Genomic DNA, 26,156 nt, shown 5'->3' on the forward strand with positions numbered 1-26,156 from the left:
TACTGCACTGTTAGAGGATCAGTACTGAGGGAGTGCTGCACTGTCAGAGGGTCAGTACTGAGGGAGTGCTGCACTTTCAGAGGATCAGTACTGAGGGTGTACTGCACCGTCAGAGGGTCAGTACTGAGGGAATGCCGCACTGTCAGAGGGTCAGTACTGAGGGAGTACTGCACAGTCAGAGGGTCAGTATTGAGGGAGTGCTCCACTGTTAGAGGATCAGTACTGAGGGAGTGCTGCAGTGTCAGAGGGTCAGTACTGAGGGAGTACTGCACTTTCAGAGGGTCAGTACTGAGGGAATGCTGCACTGCCAGAGTGTCAGTACTGAGGGAGTGCTGCACTTTCAGAGGGTTAGTACTGAGGGAGTGCTGCACTGTCAGAGGGTCAGTACTGAGGGAGTGCTGCACTGTCAGAGGGTTAGTACAGAGAGAGTGCACCACTGACAGAGGGTTAGTACAGAGAGAATGCTACACTGTCAGATAGACAGTACTGAGGCACTGCTGGACGGTCAGACGTGCAGGACCGAGGCAGAAGTTCAGTACTGAGGGAGTGATACACTGTCAGAGGGTCAGTACTGAGGGAGTGCTGCACTGTCAGAGGGTCAGTACTGAGGGAGTGGCTGCACTGACAGATGGTCAGTACTGAGGGAGAGCTGCACTGTCAGTGGGTCAGTGCTGAGGGAGTGCAGCACTGTCAGAGGGTCAGTACTGAGAGAGTGCTGCACTGTCAGAGGGTCAGTACTGAGGGAGTGCTGCACTGCCAGAGGGTCAGTACTGAGGGAGTGCTGCACTGTCAGAGGGTCAGTGCTGAGGGAGTGCTGCACTGTCAGAGGGTCAGTACTGAGGGAGTGCCTGCACTGACAGGTGGTCAGTACTGAGGGAGAGCTGCACTGTCAGAAGGTCAGTGCTGAGGGAGTGCAGCACTGTCAGAGGGTCAGTACTGAGGGAGTGCTGCACTGTCAGAGGGTCAGTACTGAGGGAGTGCTGCACTGCCAGAGGGTCTGTACTGAGGGAGTGCTGCACAGTCAGAGGGTCAGTACTGAGGGAGTGCTGCACTGACAGGTGGTCAGTACTGAGGGAGAGCTGCACTGTCAGAGGGTCAGTGCTGAGGGAGTGCTGCACTGTCAGAGGGTCAGTGCTGAGGGAGTGCTGCACTGTCAGAGGGCCAGTACTGAGGGAGTGCTGCACTGTCAGAGGGTCAGTGCTGAGGGAGTGCTGCACTGTCAGAAGGTCAGTACTGAGGGAATGCTGCACGGCCAGAGGGTCAGTACTGAGGGAGTGCTGCACTGTCAGAGGGTCAGTACTGAGAGAGTGCTGCACTGTCAGAGGGGCAGTACTTAGGGAGAGCTGCACTGTCAGACGGTCAGTACTGAGGGAGTGCTGCACTGTCAGAGGGTCAGTGCTGAGTGAGTGCTGCAATGTCAGAGGGTCAGTACTGAGGGAGTGCTGCACTGTCAAGGGTCAGTACTGAGGGAGTGCTGCACTGCCAGAGGGTCAGTACTGAGGCATTGCTGCACTATCAGAGGTTCAGTGCTGAGGGGGTGCTTCACTGTCAGAGGGTCAAACTGAGGGAGTGCTGCACTGTCAGAGGGTCAGTACTGAGGGAGTGCTGCACTGTCAGAGGGTCAGTACTGAGGGAGTGCTGCAAAGCCTGGGGGTCAGTACTGAGGGAGTGCTGCACTGTCAGAGGGTCAGTACTGAGGGAGTACTGCACTGTGAGATGGTCAGTACTGAGGGAGAGCTGCACTGTCAGAGGCTCAGTGCTGAGGGAGTGCTGCACGGTCTGAGGGTCAGTGCTGAGGGGGTGCTGCACTGTCAGAGTGTCAGTACTGAGGGATTGCTGCACTGTCAGAAGGTCAGTGCTGAGGGAGTGCTGCACTGTCAGAGGGTCAGTACTGAGGCAGAGCTGCACTGTCAGAGGGTCAGTACCGAGCGGGTGCTGCACAGTCAGAGGGTCAGTACTGAGGGAGTGCTGCACTGTCAGAGGGTCAGTACTGAGGGAGAGCTGCACTGTCAGAGGGTCAGTACTGAGGGACTGCTGAACTGTCAGAAGTTCAGTGCTGAGGGAGAGCTGCACTGTCAGAGGGTCAGTACTGAGGGAGTGCTGCACTGTCAGAGGGTCAGTACTGAGAGAGTGCTGCACTGTCAGAGGGTCAGTACTGAGGGAGAGCTGCACTGTCAGAGGGTCAGTACTGAGAGAGTGCTGTACTGTCAGATGGTCAGTACTGAGGGAATGCTGCACTGTCAGAGGGTCAGTACTGAGGGAGTGCTGCACAGTAAAGGGTCAGTACTGAGGGAGTGCTGCACTGTCCGAGGGTCAGTACTGAGGGAGTGCAGCACAGTTAGAGGGTCAGTACCGAGGGAGTGCTGCACTGTCAGAGGGTCAGTACTGAGGGTGTGCTGCACTGCCAGAGGGTCAGTACTGAGGGTGAGCTGTACTGTCAGAGGGTCAGTACTGAGGGAGAGCTGCGCAGTCAGATGGTCAGTACTGAGGGAGAGCTGCACTGTCTGAGTGTCAGTCCTGAGGGAGTGCTGCACTGTCAGATGGTCATTACTGAGGGAGTGCTGCACTGTCAGAGGGTCAGTACTGAGGGAAGGCTGCACTGTCAGTTGGTCAGTACTGAGGGAGTGCTGCACTGTCAGAGGGTCAGTACTGAGAGAGTGCTGCACTGTCAGATGGTCAGTACTGAGGGAGTGCTGCACTGTCAGAGGGTCAGTACTGAGAGAGTGCTGCACTGTTGGAGGGTCAGTACTGAGGGAGTGCTGCACTGTCAGAGTGTCAGTCCTGAGGGAGTGCTGCACTGTCAGATGGTCAGAACTGAGAAATACTGCACTGTCAGATGGTCAGTACTGAGAGAGTGCTGCACTGTCAGAGGGTCAGTACTGAGGGAGTGCTGCACTGTCAGAAGGTCAGTACTGAGGGAGTGCTGCACTGTCAGAGGGTCAGTATTGAGGGAGTGCTGCACTGTCAGAGGGTCAGTACTGAGGTAGAGCTGCACTGTCCAAGAATCAGTACTGAGGGAGTGCAGCACTGTCAGAGGGTCAGTACTGAGGGAGAGCTGCACTGTCAGATGGTCAGTACTGAGGGAGTGCTGCACTTTCAGAGGGTCAGTGCTGAGGGAGTGCTGCACTGTCAGAGGGTCAGTACTGAGGGAGTGCTGCACTGTCAGAGGGTCAGTACTGAGGGAGTGCTGCACTGTCAAGGGTCAGTACTGAGGGAGTGCTGCACTGCCAGAGGGTCAGTACTGAGGGATTGCTGCACAGTCAGAGGGTCAGTGCTGAGGGAGTGCTGCACTGTCAGAGGGTCAATACTGAGGGAGTGCTGCACTGTCAGAGGGTCAGTACTGAGGGAGTGCTGCACTGTCAGAGGGTCAGGACTGAGGGAGTGCTGCACTGCCAGAGGGTCAGTACTGAGGGAGTGCTGCACTGTCAGAGGGTCAGTACTGAGGGAGTGCTGCACTGTCAGATGGTCAGTACTGAGGGAGAGCTGCACTGTCAGAGGGTCAGTGCTGAGGGAGTGCTGCACTGTCAGAAGGTCAGTACTGAGGGAGTGCTGCATTTTCAGAGGGTCAGTACTGAGGGAGTGCTGCACGGTCTCGGGGTCAGTGCTGAGGAAGTGCTGCACTGTCAGAGGGTCAGTACTGAGGGAGTGCTGCACTGTCAGAGGGTCAGTGCTGAGGGAGAGCTGCACTGTCAGAGGGTCAGAACTGAGAAATACTGCACTGTCAGATGGTCAGTACTGAGAGAGTGCTGCACTGTCAGAGGGTCAGTACTGAGGGAGTGCTGCACTGTCAGAAGGTCAGTACTGAGGGAGTGCTGCACTGTCAGAGGGTCAGTACTGAGGGAGTGCTGCACTGTCAGAGGGTCAGTACTGAGGGAGAGCTGCACTGTCCAAGAATCAGTACTGAGGGAGTGCAGCACTGTCAGAGGGTCAGTACTGAGGGAGAGCTGCACTGTCAGATGGTCAGTACTGAGGGAGTGCTGCACTGTCAGAGGGTCAGTGCTGAGAGAGTGCTGCACTGTCAGAGGGTCAGTACTGAGGGAGTGCTGCACTGTCAGAGGGTCAGTACTGAGGGAGTGCTGCACTGTCAAGCGTCAGTACTGAGGGAGTGCTGCACTGCCAGAGGGTCAGTACTGAGGGATTGCTGCACAGTCAGAGGGTCAGTGCTGAGGGAGTGCTGCACTGTCAGAGGGTCAATACTGAGGGAGTGCTGCACTGTCAGAGGGTCAGTACTGAGGGAGAGCTGCACTGTCAGATGGTCAGTACTGAGGGAGTGCTGCACTGTCAGAGGGTCAGTGCTGAGGGAGTGCTGCACTGTCAGAGGGTCAGGACTGAGGGAGTGCTGCACTGCCAGAGGGTCAGTACTGAGGGAGTGCTGCACTGTCAGATGGTCAGTACTGAGGGAGAGCTGCACTGTCAGAGGGTCAGTGCTGAGGGAGTGCTGCACTGTCAGAAGGTCAGTACTGAGGGAGTGCTGCATTGTCAGAGGGTCAGTACTGAGGGAGTGCTGCACGGTCTCGGGGTCAGTGCTGAGGGAGTGCTGCACTGTCAGAGGGTCAGTACTGAGGGAGTGCTGCACTGTCAGAGGGTCAGTGCTGAGGGAGAGCTGCACTGTCAGAGGGTCAGTACTGAGGGAGAGCTGCACTGTCAGAGGGTCAGTACCGAGCGGGTGCTGCACTGTCAGAGGGTCAGTACTGAGGGAATGCTGCACTGTCAGAGGGTCAGTACTGAGGGAGAGCTGTACTGTCAGAGGGTCAGTACTGAGGTAGTGCTGCACTGTCAGAGGGTCAGTACTGAGGGAGTGCTGCACTGACAGGTGGTCAGTACTGAGGGAGAGCTGCACTGTCAGAGGGTCAGTGCTGAGGGAGTGCTGCACTGTCCGAGGGTCAGTGCTGAGGGAGTGCTGCACTGTCAGAGGCTCGGGACTGAGGGAGTGCTGCACTGTCAGAGGGTCAGTGCTGAGGGAGTGCTGCACTGTCAGAGGGTCAGTACTGAGGGAATGCTGCACTGCCAGAGGGTCAGTACTGAGGGAGTGCTGCACTGTCAGAGGGTCAGTACTGAGAGAGTGCTGCACTGTCAGAGGGTCAGTACTGAGGGAGAGCTGCACTGTCAGATGGTCAGTACTGAGGGAGTGCTGCACTGTCAGAGGGTCAGTGCTGAGGGAGTGCTGCACTGTCAGAGAGTCAGTACTGAGGGAGTGCTGCACTGTCAGAGGGTCAGTACTGAGGGAGTGCTGCACTGTCAACGGTCAGTACTGAGGGAGTGCTGCACTGCCAGAGGGTCAGTACTGAGGGATTGCTGCACTGTCAGAGGGTCAGTGCTGAGGGAGTGCTGCACTGTCAGATGGTGAATACTGAGGGAGTGCTGCACTGTCAGAGGGTCAGTACTGAGGGAGTGCTGCACTGTCAGAGGGTCAGTACTGAGGGAGTGCTGCAAAGCCTGGGGGTCAGTACTGAGGGAGTGCTGCACTGTCAGAGGGTCAGTACTGAGGGAGTACTGCACTGTGAGATGGTCAGTACTGAGGGAGAGCTGCACTGTCAGAGGCTCAGTGCTGAGGGAGTGCTGCACGGTCTGAGGGTCAGTGCTGAGGGGGTGCTGCACTGTCAGAGTGTCAGTACTGAGGGATTGCTGCACTGTCAGAAGGTCAGTGCTGAGGGAGAGCTGCACTGTCAGAGGGTCAGTACTGAGGCAGAGCTGCACTGTCAGAGGGTCAGTACCGAGCGGGTGCTGCACTGTCAGAGGGTCAGTACTGAGGGAGTGCTGCACTGTCAGAGGGTCAGTACTGAGGGAGAGCTGCACTGTCAGAGGGTCAGTACTGAGGGACTGCTGAACTGTCAGAAGTTCAGTGCTGAGGGAGAGCTGCACTGTCAGAGGGTCAGTACTGAGGGAGTGCTGCACTGTCAGAGGCTCAGTACTGAGAGAGTGCTGCACTGTCAGAGGGTCAGTACTGAGGGAGAACTGCACTGTCAGAGGGTCAGTACTGAGAGAGTGCTGTACTGTCAGATGGTCAGTACTGAGGGAATGCTGCACTGTCAGAGGGTCAGTACTGAGGGAGTGCTGCACTGTCCGAGGGTCAGTACTGAGGGAGTGCAGCACAGTTAGAGGGTCAGTACCGAGGGAGTGCTGCACTGTCAGAGGGTCAGTACTGAGGGTGTGCTGCACTGCCAGAGGGTCAGTACTGAGGGTGAGCTGTACTGTCAGAGGGTCAGTACTGAGGGAGAGCTGCGCAGTCAGATGGTCAGTACTGAGGGAGTGCTGCACTGTCAAGGGTCAGTACTGAGGGAGTGCTGCACTGCCAGAGGGTCAGTACTGAGGCATTGCTGCACTATCAGAGGGTCAGTGCTGAGGGGGTGCTACACTGTCAGAGGGTCAATACTGAGGGAGTGCTGCACTGTCAGAGGGTCAGTACTGAGGGAGTGCTGCACTGTCAGAGGGTCAGTACTGAGGGAGTGCTGCACAGCCTGGGGGTCAGTACTGAGGGAGTGCTGCACTGTCAGAGGGTCATTACTGAGGGAGTGCTGCACTGTGAGATGGTCAGTACTGAGGGAGAGCTGCACTGTCAGAGGCTCAGTGCTGAGGGGGTGCTGCACTGTCAGAGTGTCAGTACTGAGGGATTGCTGCACTGTCAGAAGGTTAGTGCTGAGGGAGAGCTGCACTGTCAGAGGGTCAGTACTGAGGCAGAGCTGCACTGTCAGAGGGTCAGTACCGAGCGGGTGCTGCACAGTCAGAGGGTCAGTACTGAGGGAGTGCTGCACTGTCAGAGGGTCAGTACTGAGGGAGAGCGGCACTGTCAGAGGGTCAGTACTGAGGGACTGCTGAACTGTCAGAAGTTCAGTGCTGAGGGAGAGCTGCACTGAAAGAGGGTCAGTACTGAGGGAGTGCTGCACTGTCAGAGGGTCAGTACTGAGAGAGTGCTGCACTGTCAGACGGTCAGTACTGAGGGAGTGCTGCACTGTCAGAGGGTCAGTACTGAGGGAATGCTGCACTGCCAGAGGGTCAGTACTGAGGGAGTGCTACACTGTCAATGAGTCAGTACTGAGGCAGTGCTGTACTGTCAGAGTGTCAGTTGTGATGGAGTGTTGGACTGTCAGAGAATTTGTAATGAGATTGGGCCACACTGTCGGAGGTTCAGTATAGGGCCACCTCCACTCTGCCAGAGAGTCAGTACTGAGGGAGCGCATCACTATCAGAGGATCAGTGTGGAGGGAGTGCAGCATTGTCAGAGGATTAGTATAGAGAGAGTGCAGCATTGTCAGAGGGTCAGTGTGGAGGGAGTGCAGCATTGTCAGAGGGTCAGTGTGCAGGGAGTGCAGCATTGTCAGAGGATTAGTATAGAGAGAGTGCAGCATTGTCAGAGGGTCAGAGTGGAGGGAGTGCAGCATTGTCAGAGGATTAGTATAGAGAGCGTGCAGCATTGTCAGAGGGTCAGTGTGGAGGTAGTGCTGCATTGTCAGAGGGTCAGTGTGGAGGGAGTGCAGCATTGTCAGAGGGTCAGTGTGGAGGGAGTGCAGCATTGTCAGAGGATCAGTGTGGAGGGAGTGCAGCATTGTCAGAGGGTCAGTGTGGAGGGAGTGCAGCATTCTCAGAGGGTCAGTGTGGAGGGAGTACAGCATTGTCAGAGGGTCAGTGTGTAGGGAGTGCAGCATTCTCAGATGGTCAGTGTGGAGGGAGTACAGCATTGTCAGAGGGTCAGTGTGGAGGGAGTACAGCATTGTCAGATGGTCAGTGTGGAGGGAGTACAGCATTGTCAGAGGGTCAGTGTGGAGGGAGTGCAGCATTGTCAGAGGGTCAGTGTGGAGGGAGTACAGCATTGTCAGAGGGTCAGTGTGGAGGGAGTGCAGCATTCTCAGATGGTCAGTGTGGAGGGAGTACAGCATTGTCAGAGGGTCAGTGTGGAGGGAGTGCAGCATTGTCAGAGGGTCAGTGTGGAGGGAGTGCAGCATTCTCAGAGGGTCAGTGTGGAGGGAGTACAGCATTGTCAGAGGGTCAGTGTGGAGGGAGTGCAGCATTCTCAGATGGTCAGTGTGGAGGGAGTACAGCATTGTCAGAGGGTCAGTGTGGAGGGAGTGCAGCATTCTCAGATGGTCAGTGTGGAGGGGTGCTGCATTGTCTGAGTATCAGTGTGGAGGGAGTGCAGCTTTGTCATTGGATTAGTATAGAGAGAGTGCTGCACTGTCAGATGGTCAGTACTGAGGGTGTGCTGCACTGTGAGAGGGTCAGTACTGAGAGAGTGCAGCTCTGACAGAGGTTCAGTACTGACGGAGTGCTGCACTATCAGAGGGTCAGCAGTGAGGGAGTGCAGCATTGTCAGAGGATCAGTGTGGAGGGAGTGCAGCATTGTCAGAGGATCAGTGTGGAGGGAGTGCAGCATTGTCAGAGGATCAGTGTGGAGGGAGTGCAGCATTGTCAGAGGGTCAGTGGGGAGGGAGTGCAGCATTCTCAGAGGGTCAGTGTGGAGGGGTGCTGCATTGTCAGAGTATCAGTGTGGAGGGAGTGCAGCTTTGTCAGAGGATTAGTATAGAGAGAGTGCTGCACTGTCAGATGGTCAGTACTGAGGGTGTGCTGCACTGTGAGAGGGTCAGTACTGAGAGAGTGCAGCTCTGACAGAGGGTCAGTACTGAGAGTGTGCTGCACTGTCAGAGGGTCAGTACTGAGGGAGAGCTGCACTGTCAGAGGGTCAGTACTGAGGGAGTGCTGCACTGTCCAAGGGTCAGTACTGAGGGAGTGCTGCACTGTCAGAGGGTCAGTACTGAGGGTGTGCTGCACTGCCAAAGGGTCAGTACTGAGGGAGAGCTTTACTGTCAGAGGTCAGTACTGAGGGAGTGCTGCACAGTCAGATGGTCAGTACTGATGGAGTGCTGCACTGTCAGCGGGTCAGTACTGAGGGAGTGCTGCACTGTCAGAGGGTCAGTGCTGAGTGAGTGCTGCACTGTCAGAGGGTCAGTACTGAGGGAGTGCTGCACTGTCAGACGGTCAGTGCTGAGGGAGTGCTGCACTGTCAGAGGGTCAGTACTGAGGGAGAGCTGCACTGTCAGAGGGTCGTTCCTGAGGGAGTGCTGCACTGTCAGTGGGTCAGTACCGAGCGGGTGTTGCACTGTCAGAGGGTCAGTACTGAGGGAGCTCTGCACTGTTAGAGGATCAGTACTGAGGGAGTGCTGCACTGTCAGAGGGTCAGTGCTGAGGGAATGCTGCACTGTCAGCGGGTCAGTCCTGAGGGAGAGCTGCACTGTCAGAGGGTCGTTATTGAGGGGGTGCTGCACTGTCAGAAGGTCAGTACTGAGGGAGTGCTGCACTGTCAGAGGGTCAGTACTGAGGGAGTGCTGCACTGTCTGAGGGTCATTGCTGAGGGAGTGCTGCACTGTGAGAGGATCAGTACTGAGGGAGTGCTGCACTGTCAAGGATCAGTACTGAGGGAGTGCTGCACTGTCAGAGGGTTAGTGCAGAGAGAGTGCAGCACTGACAGAGGGTTAGTACAGAGAGACTGCTACACTGTCAGATGGACAGTACTGAGGCACTGCTGGACGGTCAGACGTGCAGGACCGAGGCAGAGGGTCAGTACTGAGGGAGTGATACACTGTCAATGGGTCCGTACTGAGGGAGTGCTACACTGTCAATGAGTCAGTACTGAGGCAGTGCTGTACTGTCAGAGTGTCAGTTGTGATGGAGTGTTGGACTGTCAGAGGATTTGTCCTGAGATTGGGCCACATTGTCGGAGGGTCAGTATAGGGCCACCTCCACTCTGCCAGAGAGTCAGTACTGAGGGAGCGCATCACTCTCAGAGGATCAGTGTGGAGGGAGTGCAGCATTGTCAGAGGGTCAGTGTGCAGGGAGTGCAGCATTGTCAGAGGATTAGTATAGAGAGAGTGCAGCATTGTCAGAGGGTCAGAGTGGAGGGAGTGCAGCATTGTCAGAGGATTAGTATAGAGAGCGTGCAGCATTGTCAGAGGGTCAGTGTGGAGGTAGTGCTGCATTGTCAGAGGGTCAGTGTGGAGGGAGTGCAGCATTGTCAGAGGGTCAGTGTGGAGGGAGTGCAGCATTGTCAGAGGATCAGTGTGGAGGGAGTGCAGCATTGTCAGAGGGTCAGTGTGGAGGGAGTGCAGCATTGTCAGAGGGTCAGTGTGGAGGGAGTACAGCATTCTCAGAGGGTCAGTGTGGAGGGGTGCTGCATTGTCAGAGTATCAGTGTGGAGGGAGTGCAGCATTGTCAGAGGATTAGTATAGAGAGAGTGCTGCAATGTCAGATGGTCAGTACTGAGGGAGTGCTGCACTGTGAGAGGGTCAGTACTGAGAGAGTGCAGCTCTGACAGAGGTTCAGTTCTGACGGAGTGCTGCACTATCAGAGGGTCAGTAGTGAGGGAGAGCTGCACTGTCAGAGGGTCAGTACTGAGGGAGTACTGCACTGTCAGAAGTTCAGTACTTAGGGAGAGCTGCACTGTCAGACGGTCAGTATGGAGGTAGTGCTGCATTGTCAGAGGGTCAGTACTGAGAGAGTGCTGCACTGTCAGAGGGTCAGTACTGAGGGAGAGCTGCACTGTCAGAGGGTCAGTACTGAGGGAGTGCAGTACTGTCAGATGGTCAGTACTGAGGCAATGCTGCACTGTCAGAGGGTCAGTACTGAGGGAGTGCTGCACTGTCAGAGTGTCAGTACTGAGGGCGTGCTGCACTGTCCGAGGGTCAGTACTGAGGGAGTGCTGCACTGTCAGAGGGTCAGTACTGAGGGTGTGCTGCACTGCCAGAGGGTCAGTACTGAGGGAGAGCTTTACTGTCAGAGGTCAGTACTGAGGGAGTGCTGCACAGTCAGATGGTCAGTACTGAGGGAGTGCTGCACTGTCAGCGGGTCAGTACTGAGGGAGTGCTGCACTGCCAGAGGGTCAGTACTGAGGGAGAGCTGTACTGTCAGAGGGTCAGTACTGAGGGAGAGCTGCACAGTCAGATGGTCAGTACTGAGGGAGTGCTGCACTGTCAGCGGGTCAGTACTGAGGGAAGGCTGCACTGTCAGAGGGTCAGTACTGAGGGAGTGCTGCACTGTCAGAGGGGCAGTACAGAGAGAGTGCTGCACTGTCAGATGGTCAGTACTGAGGGAGTGCTGCACTGTCAAAGGGTCAGTACTGAGAGAGTGCTGCACTGTCAGAGGGTCAGTACTGAGGGAGTGCTGCACTGTCAGAGTGTCAGTACTGTGGGAGTGCTGCACTGTCAGATGGTCAGTACTGAGGGAGTGCTGCACTGTCAGAGGGTCAGTACTGAGGGAGAGCTGCACTGTCAGAGGGTCAGTACTGAGGGAATGCTGCACTGCCAGAAGGTCAGTACTGAGGGAGTGCTGCACTGTCAGAGTGTCAGTACTGAGGGAGTGCTGCACTGTCAGATAGTCAGTACTGAGGGAGTGCTGCACTGTCACATGGTCAGTACTGAGGGAGAGCTGCACTGTCAGAGGGTCAGTACTGAGGGAATGCTGCACTGTCAGAGGGTCAGTATTGAGGGAGTGCTGCACTGTCAGAGGGTCAGTACTGAGGGAATGCTGCACTGCCAGAGGGTCAGTACTGAGGGAGAGCTGTACTGTCAGATGGTCAGTACTGAGGGAATGCTGCACTGTCAGAGGGTCAGTACTGAGGGAGTGCTGCACTGTCCGAGGGTCAGTACTGAGGGAGTGCTGCACTGTCAGAGGGTCTGTATTGAGGGTTTTGCTGCACTGTCAGAGGGTCAGTACTGAGGGACTGCTGCACTGTCAGCGGGTCAGTACTGAGGGAGTGCTGCACTGTCAGAGGGTCAGTACTGATAGCGTGTTGCACTGTCAGAGGTTCAGTACTGGGGGAGAGCTGCACTGTCAGAGGGTCAGTACTGAAGGAGTGCTGTACTGTCAGAGGGTCAGTACTGAGGGAATGCTGCACTGTCAGAGGTTCAGTACTGAGGGAAAGCTGCACTGTCAGAGGGTCAGTACTGAGGGAGTACTGCACTTTCAGAGGGACAGTACTGAGAGAGTGCTGCACTGTCAGATGATCAGTACTGAGGGAGTGCTGCACTGTCAGAGGGTCAGTACTGAGAGAGTGCTGCAGTGTCAGAGGGTCATTACTGAGGGAGTGCTGCACTGTCAGAGTGTCAGTACTGAGGGAGTGCTGCACTGTCAGATGGTCAGTACTGAGGGAGTGCTGCACTGTCAGAGGATCAGTACTGATAGCGTGCTGCACTGTCAGAGGGTCAGTACTGGGGGAGAGCTGCACTGTCAGTGGGTCAGTACTGAAGGAGTGCTGTACTGTCAGATGGTCAGTACTGAGGGAATGCTGCACTGTCAGAGGGTCAGTACTGAGGGAGTGCTGCACTGTCAGAGGGTCAGTACTGAGGGAGTGCTCCACTGTCCGAGGGTCAGTACTGAGGGAGTGCTGCACTGTCCGAGGGTCAGTCCTGAGGGAGTGCTGCACTGTCAGAGGGTCAGTACTGAGGGAGTGCTGCACTGCCAGATGGTCAGTACTGAGGGAGAGCTGTACTGTCAGAGGGTCAGTACTGAGGGAGAGCTGCACTGTCAGAGGGTCAGTTCTGAGGGAATGCTGCACTGTCAGAGGGTCAGTACTGATGGAGAGCTGTACTGTCAGAGGGTCAGTACTGAGGTAGTGCTGCACTGTCAGACGGTCAGTACTGAGGGAGTGCTGCACTGTCAGAGGGTCAGTACTGAGGGAATGCTGCACTGCCAGAGGGTCAGTACTGAGGGAGTGCTGCACTGTCAGAGGGTCAGTACTGAGGGAGTGCAGCACTGTCAGAGGGTCAGTACTGAGGGAGAGCTGCACTGTCAGAGGGTCAGTACTGAGAGAGTGCTGTACTGTCAGATGGTCAGTACTGAGGCAATGCTGCACTGTCAGAGGGTCAGTACTGAGGGAGTGCTGCACTGTCAGAGGGTTAGTACTGAGGGAGTGCTGCACTGCCCGAGGGTCAGTACTGAGGGAGTGCTGCACTGTCAGAGGGTCAGTACTGAGGGAATGCTGCACTGCCAGAGGGTCAGTACTGAGGGAGAGCTGCACTGTCAGAGGGTCAGTACTGAGGGAATGCTGCACTGCCAGAGGGTCAGTACTGAGGGAGTGCTGCACTGTCAGAGTGTCAGTACTGAGGGAGTGCTGCACTGTCAGATAGTCAGTACTGAGGGAGTGCTGCACTGTCACATGGTCAGTACTGAGGGAGAGCTGCACTGTCAGAGGGTCAGTACTGAGGGAATGCTGCACTGTCAGAGGGTCAGTATTGAGGGAGTGCTGCACTGTCAGAGGGTCAGTACTGAGGGAATGCTGCACTGCCAGAGGGTCAGTACTGAGGGAGAGCTGTACTGTCAGATGGTCAGTACTGAGGGAATGCTGCACTGTCAGAGGGTCAGTAGTGAGGGAGTGCTGCACTGTCCGAGGGTCAGTACTGAGGTAGTGCTGCACTGTCAGAGGGTCTGTATTGAGGGTTTTGCTGCACTGTCAGAGGGTCAGTACTGAGGGATTGCTGCACTGTCAGCGGGTCAGTACTGAGGGAGTGCTGCATTGTCAGAGTGTCAGTACTGATAGCGTGCTGCACTGTCAGAGGGTCAGTACTGGGGGAGAGCTGCACTGTCAGAGGGTCAGTACTGAAGGAGTGCTGTACTGTCAGATGGTCAGTACTGAGGGAATGCTGCACTGTCAGAGGGTCAGTACTGAGGGAAAGCTGCACTGTCAGAGTGTCAGTACTGAGGGAGTACTGCAATTCAGAGGGACAGTACTGAGAGAGTGCTGCACTGTCAGATGATCAGTACTGAGGGAGTGCTGCAGTGTCAGAGGGTCATTACTGAGGGAGTGCAGCACTGTCAGAGTGTCAGTACTGAGGGAGTGCTGCACAGTCAGATGGTCAGTACTGAGGGAGTGCTGCACTGTCAGAGGGTCAGTACTGATAGCGTGCTGCACTGTCAGAGGGTCAGTACTGGGGGAGAGCTGCACTGTCAGAGGGTCAGTACTGAAGGAGTGCTGTACTGTCAGATGGTTAGTACTGAGGGAATGCTGCACTGTCAGAGGGTCAGTACTGAGGGAGTGCTGCACTGTCAGAGGCTCAGTACTGAGGGAGTGCTCCACTGTCCGAGGGTCAGTACTGAGGGAGTGCTGCACTGTCCGAGGGTCAGTCCTGAGGGAGTGCTGCACTGTCAGAGGGTCAGTACTGAGGGAGCGCTGCACTGCCAGATGGTCAGTACTGAGGGAGAGCTGTACTGTCAGAGGGTCAGTACTGAGGGAGAGCTGCACTGTCAGAGGGTCAGTTCTGAGGGAATGCTGCACTGTCAGAGGGTCAGTACTGAGGGAATGCTGCACTGCCAGAGGGTCAGTACTGAGGGAGAGCTGTACTGTCAGAGGGTCAGTACTGAGAGAGTGCTGTACTGTCAGATGGTCAGTACTGAGGCAATGCTGCACTGTCAGAGGGTCAGTACTGAGGGAGTGCTGCACTGTCAGAGGGTCAGTACTGAGGGAGTGCTGCACTGTCCGAGGGTCAGTACTGAGGGAGTGCTGCACTGTCAGAGGGTCAGTACTGAAGGAGTGCTGCACTGCCAGAGGGTCAGTACTGAGGGAGAGCTGTACTGTCAGAGGGTAAGTGCTGAGGGAGAGCTAGACTGTCAGAGGGTCAGTACTGAGGGAGAGCTGCACTGTCAGAGGGTCAGTACCGAGCGGGTGCTGCACTGTCAGAGGGTCAGTACTGAGGGAGTGCTGCACTGTCAGAGGGTAAGTGCTGAGGGAGAGCTAGACTGTCAGAGGGTCAGTACTGAGGGAGAGCTGCACTGTCAGAGGGTCAGTACCGAGCGGGTGCTGCACTGTCAGAGGGTCAGTACTGAGGGAGAGCTGTACTGTCAGAGGATCAGTACTGAGGTAGTGCTGCACTGTCAGAGGGTCAGTACTGAGGGAGTGCTGCACTGTCAGAGGGTCAGTACTGAGGGAAGGCTGCACTGTCAGAGGGTCAGTACTGAGGGAGAGCTGCACTGTCCGAGGGTCAGTACTGAGGGACTGCAGCACTGTCAGAGGGTCAGTACTGAGGGAGAGCTGCACTGTCAGATGGTCAGTACTGGGGGAGTGCCGCACTGCCAGAGGGTCAGTACTGAGGGAGTGCTGCACTGTCAGAGGGTCAGTGCTGAGGGAAGGCTGCACTGTCCGAGGGTCAGTACTGAGGGAGTGCTGCACTGTCAGCGGGTCAGTACTGAGGGAGTGCTGCACTGTCAGAGGGACAGTACTGAGGGAGTGCTGCACTGACAGGTGGTCAGTACTGAGGGAGAGCTGCACTGTCAGAGTGTCAGTGCTGAGGGAGTGCTGCACTGTCAGAGGGTCAGTGCTGAGGGAGTGCTGCACTGTCAGATGGTCAGTACTGAGGGAGTGCTGCACTGTCAGAGGGTCAGTGCTGAGGGAGTGCTGCACTGTCAGAGGGTCAGTACTGAGGGAATGCTGCACTGCCAGAGGGTCAGTACTGAGGGTTTGCTGCACTGTCAGAGGGTCAGTACTGAGGGAGTCCGGCACTGTCAGATGGTCAGAAATGAGGGAGAGCTGCACTGTCAGAGGGTCAGTGCTGAGGGAGTGCTGCACTGTCAATGAGTCAGTACTGAGGCAGTGCTGTACTGTCAGAGTGTCAGTTGTGATGGAGTGTTGGACTGTCAGAGGATTTGTCCTGAGATTGGGCCACATTGTCGGAGGGTCAGTATAGGGCCACCTCCACACTGCCAGAGAGTCAGTACTGAGGGAGCGCATCACTATCAGAGGATCAGTGTGGAGGGAGTGCAGCATTGTCAGAGGATTAGTATAGAGAGAGTGCAGCATTGTCAGAGGGTCAGTGTGGAGGGAGTGCAGCATTGTCAGAGGGTCAGTGTGCAGGGAGTGCAGCATTGTCAGACGATTAGTATAGAGAGAGTGCAGCATTGTCAGAGGGTCAGAGTGGAGGGAGTGCAGCATTGTCAGAGGATTAGTATAGAGAGCGTGCAGCATTGTCAGAGGGTCAGTGTGGAGGTAGTGCTGCATTGTCAGAGGGTCAGTGTGGAGGGAGTGCATCATTGTCAGAGGGTCAGTGTGGAGGGAGTGCAGCATTGTCAGAGGATCAGTGTGGAGGGAGTGCAGCATTGTCAGAGGGTCAGTGTGGAGGGAGTGCAGCATTGTCAGAGGGTCAGTGTGGAGGGAGTACAGCATTCTCAGAGGGTCAGTGTGGAGGGGTGCTGCATTGTCAGAGTATCAGTGTGGAGGGAGTGCAGCATTGTCAGAGGATTAGTATAGAGAGAGTGTTGCACTGTCAGAGAGTCAGTACTGAGGGAGTGCTGCACTGTGAGAGGGTCAGTACTGAGAGAGTGCAGCTCTGACAGAGGTTCAGTTCTGACGGAGTGCTGCACTATCAGAGGGTCAGTAGTGAGGGAGAGCTGCACTGTCAGAGGGTCAGTACTGAGGGAGTACTGCACTGTCAGAAGTTCAGTACTTAGGGAGAGCTGCACTGTCAGACGGTCGGTATGGAGGTAGTGCTGCATTGTCAGAGGGTCAGTACTGAGAGAGTGCTGCACTGTCAGAGGGTCAGTACTGAGGGAGAGCTGCACTGTCAGAGGGTCAGTACTGAGGGAGTGCTGTACTGTCAGATGGTCAGTACTGAGGCAATGCTGCACTGTCAGAGGGTCAGTACTGAGGGAGTGCTGCACTGTCAGAGTGTCAGTACTGAGGGCGTGCTGCACTGTCCGAGGTTGAGTACTGAGGGAGTGCTGCACTGTCAGAGGGTCAGTACTGAGGGTGTGTTGCACTGCCAGAGGGTCAGTACTGAGGGAGAGCTTTACTGTCAGAGGTCAGTACTGAGGGAGTGCTGCACAGTCAGATGGTCAGTACTGAGGGAGTGCTGCACTGTCAGCGGGTCGGTACTGAGGGAGTGCTGCACTGTCAGAGGGTCAGTGCTGAGGGAGTGCTGCACTGTCAGAGGGTCAGTACTGAAGGAGTGCTGCACTGCCAGAGGGTCAGTACTGAGGGAGAGCTGTACTGTCAGAGGGTCAGTACTGAGGGAGAGCTGCACAGTCAGATGGTCAGTACTGAGGGAGTGCTGCACTGTCAGCGGGTCAGTACTGAGGGAAGGCTGCACTGTCAGAGGGTCAGTACTGAGGGAGTGCTGCACTGTCAGAGGGGCAGTACAGAGAGAGTGCTGCACTGTCAGATGGTCAGTACTGAGGGAGTGCTGCACTGTCAAAGGGTCAGTACTGAGAGAGTGCTGCACTGTCAGAGGGACAGTACTGAGGGAGTGCTGCACTGTCAGAGTGTCAGTACTGTGGGAGTGCTGCACTGTCAGATGGTCAGTACTGAGGGAGTGCTGCACTGTCCGATGGTCAGTACTGAGGGAGAGCTGCACTGTCAGAGTGTCAGTACTGAGGGAATGCTGCACTGCCAGAGGGTCAGTACTGAGGGAGTGCTGCACTGTCAGAGTGTCAGTACTGAGGGAGTGCTGCACTGTCAGATAGTCAGTACTGAGGGAGAGCTGCACTGTCAGAGGGTCAGTACTGAGGGAATGCTGCACTGTCAGAGGGTCAGTATTGAGGGAGTGCTGCACTGTCAGAGGGTCAGTACTGAGGGAATGCTGCACTGCCAGAGGGTCTGTACTGAGGGAGAGCTGTACTGTCAGATGGTCAGTACTGAGGGAATGCTGCACTGTCAGAGGGTCAGTACTGAGGGAGTGCTGCACTGTCCGATGGTCAGTACTGAGGGAGTGCTGCACTGTCAGAGGGTCTGTATTGAGGGTTTTGCTGCACTGTCAGAGGGTCAGTACTGAGGGAGTGCTGCACTGTCAGCGGGTCAGTACTGAGGGAGTGCTGCACTGTCAGAGGGTCAGTACTGATAGCGTGCAGCACTGTCAGAGTGTCAGTACTGAGGGAGTGCTGCACTGTCAGATGGTCAGTACTGAGGGAGAGCTGCACTGTCAGAGGGTCAGTACTGAGGGAATGCTGCACTGTCAGAGGGTCAGTATTGAGGGAGTGCTGCACTGTCAGAGGGTGAGTACTGAGGGAATGCTGCACTGCCAGAGGGTCTGTACTGAGGGAGAGCTGTACTGTCAGATGGTCAGTACTGAGGGAATGCTGCACTGTCAGAGGGTCAGTACTGAGGGAGTGCTGCACTGTCCGATGGTCAGTACTGAGGGAGTGCTGCACTGTCAGAGGGTCTGTATTGAGGGTTTTGCTGCACTGTCAGAGGGTCAGTACTGAGGGAGTGCTGCACTGTCAGCGGGTCAGTACTGAGGGAGTGCTGCACTGTCAGAGGGTCAGTACTGATAGCGTGCAGCACTGTCAGAGTGTCAGTACTGAGGGAGTGCTGCACTGTCAGATGGTCAGTACTGAGGGAGTGCTGCACTGTCAGAGGGTCAGTACTGATAGCGTGCTGCACTGTCAGAGGGTCAGTACTGGGGGAGAGCTGCACTGTCAGAGGGTCAGTACTGAAGGAGTGCTGTACTGTCAGATGGTCAGTACTGAGGGAATGCTGCACTGTCAGAGGGTCAGTACTGAGGGAGTGCTGCACTGTCAGAGGGTCAGTACTGAGGGAGTGCTCCACTGTCCGAGGGTCAGTACTGAGGGAGTGCTGCACTGTCCGAGGGTCAGTCCTGAGGGAGTGCTGCACTGTCAGAGGGTCAGTACTGAGGGAGTGCTGCACTGCCAGATGGTCAGTACTGAGGGAGAGCTGTACTGTCAGAGGGTCAGTACTGAGGGAGAGCTGCACTGTCAGAGGGTCAGTTCTGAGGGAATGCTGCACTGTCAGAGGGTCAGCACTGATGGAGAGCTGTACTGTCAGAGGGTCAGTACTGAGGTAGTGCTGCACTGTCAGAGGGTCAGTACTGAGGGAGTGCTGCACTGTCAGAGGGTAAGTACTGAGGGAATGCTGCACTGCCAGAGGGTCAGTACTGAGGGAGTGCTGCACTGTGAGAGGGTCAGTACTGAGGGAGTGCAGCACTGTCAGAGGGTCAGTACTGAGGGAGAGCTGCACTGTCAGAGGGTCAGTACTGAGAGAGTGCTGTACTGTCAGATGGTCAGTACTGAGGCAATGCTGCACTGTCAGAGGGTCAGTACTGAGGGAGTGCTGCACTGTCAGAGGGTCAGTACTGAGGGAGTGCTGCACTGTCCGAGGGTCAGTACTGAGGGAGTGCTGCACTGTCAGAGGGTCAGTACTGAGGGAGTGCTGCACTGCCAGAGGGTCAGTACTGAGGGAGAGCTGTACTGTCAGAGGGTAAGTGCTGAGGGAGAGCTGCACTGTCAGAGGGTCAGTACTGAGGGAGAGCTGCACTGTCAGAGGGACAGTACCGAGCGGGTGCAGCACTGTCAGAGGGTAAGTGCTGAGGGAGTGCTGCACTGTCAGAGGGTCTGTACTGAGGGAGTGCTGCACTGTCAGAGGGTAAGTGCTGAGGGAGAGCTAGACTGTCAGAGGGTCAGTACTGAGGGAGAGCTGCACTGTCAGAGGGTCCGTACCGAGCGGGTGCTGCACTGTCAGAGGGTCAGTACTGAGGGAGAGCTGTACTGTCAGAGGATCAGTACTGATGTAGTGCTGCACTGTCAGAGGGTCAGTACTGAGGGAGTGCTGCACTGTCAGAGGGTCAGTACTGAGGGAATGCTGCACTGCCAGAGGGTCAGTACTGAGGGAGAGCTGCACTGTCCGAGGGTCAGTACTGAGGGAGTGCAGCACTGTCAGAGGGTCAGTACTGAGGGAGAGCTGCACTGTCAGATGGTCAGTACTGGGGGAGTGCCGCACTGCCAGAGTGTCAGTACTGAGGGAGTGCTGCACTGTCAGAGGGTCAGTGCTGAGGGAAGGCTGCACTGTCCGAGGGTCAGTACTGAGGGAGTGCTGCACTGTCAGCGGGTCAGTACTGAGGGAGTGCTGCACTGTCAGAGGGTCAGTACTGAGGGAGTGCTGCACTGCCAGAGGGTCAGTACTGAGGGAGTGCTGCACTGTCAGAGGGTCAGTACTGAGGGAGTGCTGCACTGACAGGTGGTCAGTACTGAGGGAGAGCTGCACTGTCAGAGTGTCAGTGCTGAGGGAGTGCTGCACTGTCAGAGGGTCAGTGCTGAGGGAGTGCTGCACTGTCAGAGGGTCAGTACTGAGGGAGTGCTGCACTGTCAGAGGGTCAGTGCTGAGGGAGTGCTGCACTGTCAGAGGGTCAGTACTGAGGGAATGCTGCACTGCCAGAGGGTCAGTACTGAGGGATTGCTGCACTGTCAGAGGGTCAGTACTGAGGGAGTCCGGCACTGTCAGATGGTCAGAAATGAGGGAGAGCTGCACTGTCAGAGGGTCAGTGCTGAGGGAGTGCTGCACTGTCAGAGGGTCAGTGCTGAGTGAGTGCTGCACTGTCAGAGGGTCAGTACTGAGGGAGTGCTGCACTGTCAGAGGGTCAGTACTGAGGGAGAGCAGCACTGTCAGAGGGTCGTTACTGAGGGAGAGCTGCACTGTCAGATGGTCAGTACTGGGGGAGTGCCGCACTGCCAGAGTGTCAGTACTGAGGGAGTGCTGCACTGTCAGAGGGTCAGTGCTGAGGGAAGGCTGCACTGTCCGAGGGTCAGTACTGAGGGAGTGCAGCACAGTCAGAGGGTCAGTTCTGAGGGAATGCTGCACTGTCAGATGGTCAGCACTGATGGAGAGCTGTACTGTCAGAGGGTCAGTACTGAGGTAGTGCTGCACTGTCAGAGGGTCAGTACTGAGGGAGTGCTGCACTGTCAGAGGGTAAGTACTGAGGGAATGCTGCACTGCCAGAGGGTCAGTACTGAGGGAGTGCTGCACTGTGAGAGGGTCAGTACTGAGGGAGTGCAGCACTGTCAGAGGGTCAGTACTGAGGGAGAGCTGCACTGTCAGAGGGTCAGTACTGAGAGAGTGCTGTACTGTCAGATGGTCAGTACTGAGGCAATGCTGCACTGTCAGAGGGTCAGTACTGAGGGAGTGCTGCACTGTCAGAGGGTCAGTACTGAGGGAGTGCTGCACTGTCTGAGGGTCAGTACTGAGGGAGTGCTGCACTGTCAGAGGGTCAGTACTGAGGGAGTGCTGCACTGCCAGAGGGTCAGTACTGAGGGAGAGCTGTACTGTCAGAGGGTAAGTGCTGAGGGAGAGCTGCACTGTCAGAGGGTCAGTACTGAGGGAGAGCTGCACTGTCAGAGGGACAGTACCGAGCGGGTGCAGCACTGTCAGAGGGTAAGTGCTGAGGGAGTGCTGCACTGTCAGAGGGTCAGTACTGAGGGAGTGCTGCACTGTCAGAGGGTAAGTGCTGAGGGAGAGCTAGACTGTCAGAGGGTCAGTACTGAGGGAGAGCTGCACTGTCAGAGGGTCCGTACCGAGCGGGTGCTGCACTGTCAGAGGGTCAGTACTGAGGGAGAGCTGTACTGTCAGAGGATCAGTACTGAGGTAGTGCTGCACTGTCAGAGGGTCAGTACTGAGGGAGTGCTGCACTGTCAGAGGGTCAGTACTGAGGGAATGCTGCACTGCCAGATGGTCAGTCCTGAGGGAGAGCTGCACTGTCCGAGGGTCAGTACTGAGGGAGTGCAGCACTGTCAGAGGGTCAGTACTGAGGGAGAGCTGCACTGTCAGATGGTCAGTACTGGGGGAGTGCCGCACTGCCAGAGTGTCAGTACTGAGGGAGTGCTGCACTGCCAGAGGGTCAGTACTGAGGGAGTGCTGCACTGTCAGAGGGTCAGTACTGAGGGAGTGCTGCACTGTCAGCGGGTCAGTACTGAGGGAGTGCTGCACTGTCAGAGGGTCAGTACTGAGGGAGTGCTGCACTGCCAGAGGGTCAGTACTGAGGGAGTGCTGCACTGTCAGAGGGTCAGTACTGAGGGAGTGCTGCACTGACAGGTGGTCAGTACTGAGGGAGAGCTGCACTGTCAGAGTGTCAGTGCTGAGGGAGTGCTGCACTGTCAGAGGGTCAGTGCTGAGGGAGTGCTGCACTGTCAGAGGGTCAGTACTGAGGGAGTGCTGCACTGTCAGAGGGTCAGTGCTGAGGGAGTGCTGCACTGTCAGAGGGTCAGTACTGAGGGAATGCTGCACTGCCAGAGGGTCAGTACTGAGGGATTGCTGCACTGTCAGAGGGTCAGTACTGAGGGAGTCCGGCACTGTCAGATGGTCAGAAATGAGGGAGAGCTGCACTGTCAGAGGGTCAGTGCTGAGGGAGTGCTGCACTGTCAGAGGGTCAGTGCTGAGTGAGTGCTGCACTGTCAGAGGGTCAGTACTGAGGGAGTGCTGCACTGTCAGAGGGTCAGTACTGAGGGAGAGCAGCACTGTCAGATGGTCAGTACTGGGGGAGTGCCGCACTGCCAGAGTGTCAGTACTGAGGGAGTGCTGCACTGTCAGAGGGTCAGTGCTGAGGGAAGGCTGCACTGTCCGAGGGTCAGTACTGAGGGAGTGCAGCACTGTCAGAGGGTCAGTACTGAGGGAGAGCTGCACTGTCAGATGGTCAGTACTGGGGGAGTGCCGCACTGCCAGAGTGTCAGTACTGAGGGAGTGCTGCACTGTCAGAGGGTCAGTGCTGAGGGAAGGCTCCACTGTCCGAGGGTCAGTACTGAGGGAGTGCTGCACTGTCAGTGGGTCAGTACCGAGCGGGTGCTGCACTGTCAGAGGGCCGGTACTGAGGGAGCTCTGCACTGTTAGAGGATCAGTACTGAGGGAGTGCTGCACTCTCAGATGGTCAGTGCTGAGGGAGTGCTGCACTGTCAGCGGGTCAGTACTGAGGGAGAGCTGCACTGTCAGAGGGTCGTTACTGAGGGGGTGCTGCACTGTCAGAGGGTCAGTAAGAGCGGGTGCTGCACTGTCAGAGGGTCAGTACTGAGGGAGAGCTGCACTGTCAGAGGGTCAGTACTGAGGGAGTGCTGCACTGTCAGAGGGTCAGTGCTGAGGGAGTGCTGCACTGTCAGAGGGTCAGTACTGAGGGAGTGCTGCACTGTCAGAGGGTTAGTACAGAGAGAGTGCAGCACTGACAGAGGGTTAGTACAGAGAGAATGCTACACTGTCAGATAGACAGTGCTGAGGCACTGCTGGACGGTCAGACGTGCAGGACCGAGGCAGAGGGTCAGTACTGAGGGAGTGATACACTGTCAATGGGTCCGTATTGAGGGAGTGCTACACTGTCAATGAGTCAGTACTGAGGCAGTGCTGTCCTGTCAGAGTGTCAGTTGTGATGGAGTGTTGGACTGTCAGAGGATTTGTCCTGAGATTGGGCCACACTGTCGGAGGGTCAGTATAGGGCCACCTCCACTCTGCCAGAGAGTCAGTACTGAGGGAGCGCATCACTATCAGAGGATCAGTGTGGAGGGAGTGCAGCATTGTCAGAGGATTAGTAGAGAGAGAGTGCAGCATTGTCAGAGGGTCAGTGTGGAGGGAGTGCAGCATTGTCAGAGGGTCAGTGTGCAGGGAGTGCAGCATTGTCAGAGGATTAGTATAGAGAGAGTGCAGCATTGTCAGAGGGTCAGAGTGGAGGAAGTGCAGCATTGTCAGAGGATTAGTATAGAGAGCGTGCAGCATTGTCAGAGGGTCAGTGTGGAGGTAGTGCTGCATTGTCAGAGGGTCAGTGTGGAGGGAGTGCAGCTTTGTCAGAGGGTCAGTGTGGAGGGAGTGCAGCATTGTCAGAGGATCAGTGTGGAGGGAGTGCAGCATTGTCAGAGGATCAGTGTGGAGGGAGTGCAGCATTGTCAGAGGGTCAGTGTGGAGGGAGTGCAGCATTCTCAGAGGGTCAGTGTGGAGGGGTGCTGCATTGTCAGAGTATCAGTGTGTCGGGAGTGCAGCTTTGTCAGAGGATTAGTATAGAGAGATTGCTGCACTGTCAGATGGTCAGTACTGAGGGTGTGCTGCACTGTGAGAGGGTCAGTACTGAGAGAGTGCAGCTCTGACAGAGGTTCAGTACTGACGGAGTGCTGCACTATCAGAGGGTCAGTAGTGAGGGAGAGCTGCACTGTCAGACGGTCTGTATGGAGCTAGTGCTGCATTGTCAGAGGGTCAGTGTGGAGGGAGTGCAGCATTGTCAGAGGATCAGTGTGGAGGGAGTGCAGCATTGTCAGAGTATCAGTGTGGAGGGAGTGCAGCATTGTCAGAGGGTCAGTGTGGAGGGAGTGCAGCATTGTCAGAGGGTCAGTGTGGAGGGAGTGCAGCATTCTCAGAGGGTCAGTGTGGAGGGGTGCTGCATTGTCAGAGTATCAGTGTGGAGGGAATGCAGCTTTGTCAGAGGATTAGTATAGAGAGAGTGCTGCACTGTCAGATGGTCAGTACTGAGGGTGTGCTGCACTGTGAGAGGGTCAGTACTGAGAGAGTGCAGCTCTGACAGAGGGTCAGTACTGAGAGAGTGCTGCACTGTCAGAGGGTCAGTACTGAGGGAGAGCTGCACTGTCAGAGGGTCAGTACTGAGGGAGTGCTGTACTGTCAGATGGTCAGTACTGAGGCAATGCGGCACTGTCAGAGGGTCAGTACAGAGGGAGTGCTGCACTGTCAGAGGGTCAGTACTGGGGGAGTGCTGCACTGTCCGAGGGTCAGTACTGAGGGAGTGCTGCACTGTCAGAGGGTCAGTACTGAGGGTGTGCTGCACTGCCAGAGGGTCAGTACTGAGGGAGAGCTTTACTGTCAGAGGTCAGCACTGAGGGAGTGCTGCACAGTCAGATGGTCAGTACTGAGGGATTGCTGCACTGTCAGCGGGTCAGTACTGAGGGAGTGCTGCACTGTCAGAGGGTCAGTGCTGAGTGAGTGCTGCACTGTCAGAGGGTCAGTACTGAGGGAGTGCTGCACTGTCAGACGGTCAGTGCTGAGGGAGTGCTGCACTGTCAGAGGGTCAGTACTGAGGGAGAGCTGCACTGTCAGAGGGTCGTTCCTGAGGGAGTGCTGCACTGTCAGTGGGTCAGTACCGAGCGGGTGTTGCACTGTCAGAGGGTCAGTACTGAGGGAGCTCTGCACTGTTAGAGGATCAGTACTGAGGGAGTGCTGCACTGTCAGAGGGTCAGTGCTGAGGGAATGCTGCACTGTCAGCGGGTCAGTACTGAGGGAGAGCTGCACTGTCAGAGGGTCGTTACTGAGGGGGTGCTGCACTGTCAGAGGGTCAGTACTGAGGGAGAGCTGCACTGTCAGAGGGTCAGTACTGAGGGAGAGTTGCACTGTCAGAGTGTCAGTACTGAGGAGTGCTGCAGTGCCAGAGGGTCATTGCTGAGGGAGTGCTGCACTGTGAGAGGATCAGTACTGAGGGAGTGCTGCACTGTCAAGGATCAGTACTGAGGGAGTGCTGCACTGTCAGAGGGTCATTGCTGAGGGAGTGCTGCACTGTGAGAGGATCAGTACTGAGGGAGTGCTGCACTGTCAAGGATCAGTACTGAGGGAGTGCTGCACTGTCAGAGGGTTAGTACAGAGAGAGTGCAGCACTGACAGAGGGTTAGTACAGAGAGACTGCTACACTGTCAGATAGACAGTACTGAGGCACTGCTGGACGGTCAGACGTGCAGGACCGAGGCAGAGGGTCACTACTGAGGGAGTGATACACTGTCAATGGGTCCGTACTGAGGGAGTGCTACACTGTCAATGAGTCAGTACTGAGGCAGTGCTGTACTGTCAGAGTGTCAGTTGTGATGGAGTGTTGGACTGTCAGAGGATTTGTCCTGAGATTGGGCCACATTGTCGGATCGTCAGTATAGGGCCACCTCCACTCTGCCAAAGAGTCAGTACTGAGGGAGCGCATCACTATCAGAGGATCAGTGTGGAGGGAGTGCAGCATTGTCAGAGGATTAGTATAGAGAGAGTGCAGCATTGTCAGAGGGTCAGTGTGGAGGGAGTGCAGCATTGTCAGAGGGTCAGTGTGCAGGGAGTGCAGCATTGTCAGAGGATTAGTATAGAGAGAGTGCAGCATTGTCAGAGGGTCAGAGTGGAGGGAGTGCAGCATTGTCAGAGGATTAGTGTGGAGGGAGTGCTGCATTGTCAGAGGGTCAGTGTGGAGGGAGTGCAGCATTGTCAGAGGGTCAGTGTGGAGGGAGTGCAGCATTGTCAGAGGGTCAGTGTGGAGGGAGTGCAGCATTGTCAGAGGGTCAGTGTGGAGGGAGTGCAGCATTGTCAGAGGGTCAGTGTGGAGGGAGTACAGCATTCTCAGAGGGTCAGTGTGGAGGGGTGCTGCATTGTCAGAGTATCAGTGTGGAGGGAGTGCAGCACTGTCAGAGGATTAGTATAGAGAGAGCGCTGCACTGTCAGATGGTCAGTACTGAGG

The sequence above is a fragment of the Chiloscyllium plagiosum genome, unplaced genomic scaffold (assembly GCF_037043375.1).
Source record: "Chiloscyllium plagiosum isolate Xiang-an unplaced genomic scaffold, Cpla_swu_hap1 HiC_scaffold_48, whole genome shotgun sequence".
Lineage (NCBI taxonomy): Eukaryota > Metazoa > Chordata > Chondrichthyes > Orectolobiformes > Hemiscylliidae > Chiloscyllium > Chiloscyllium plagiosum.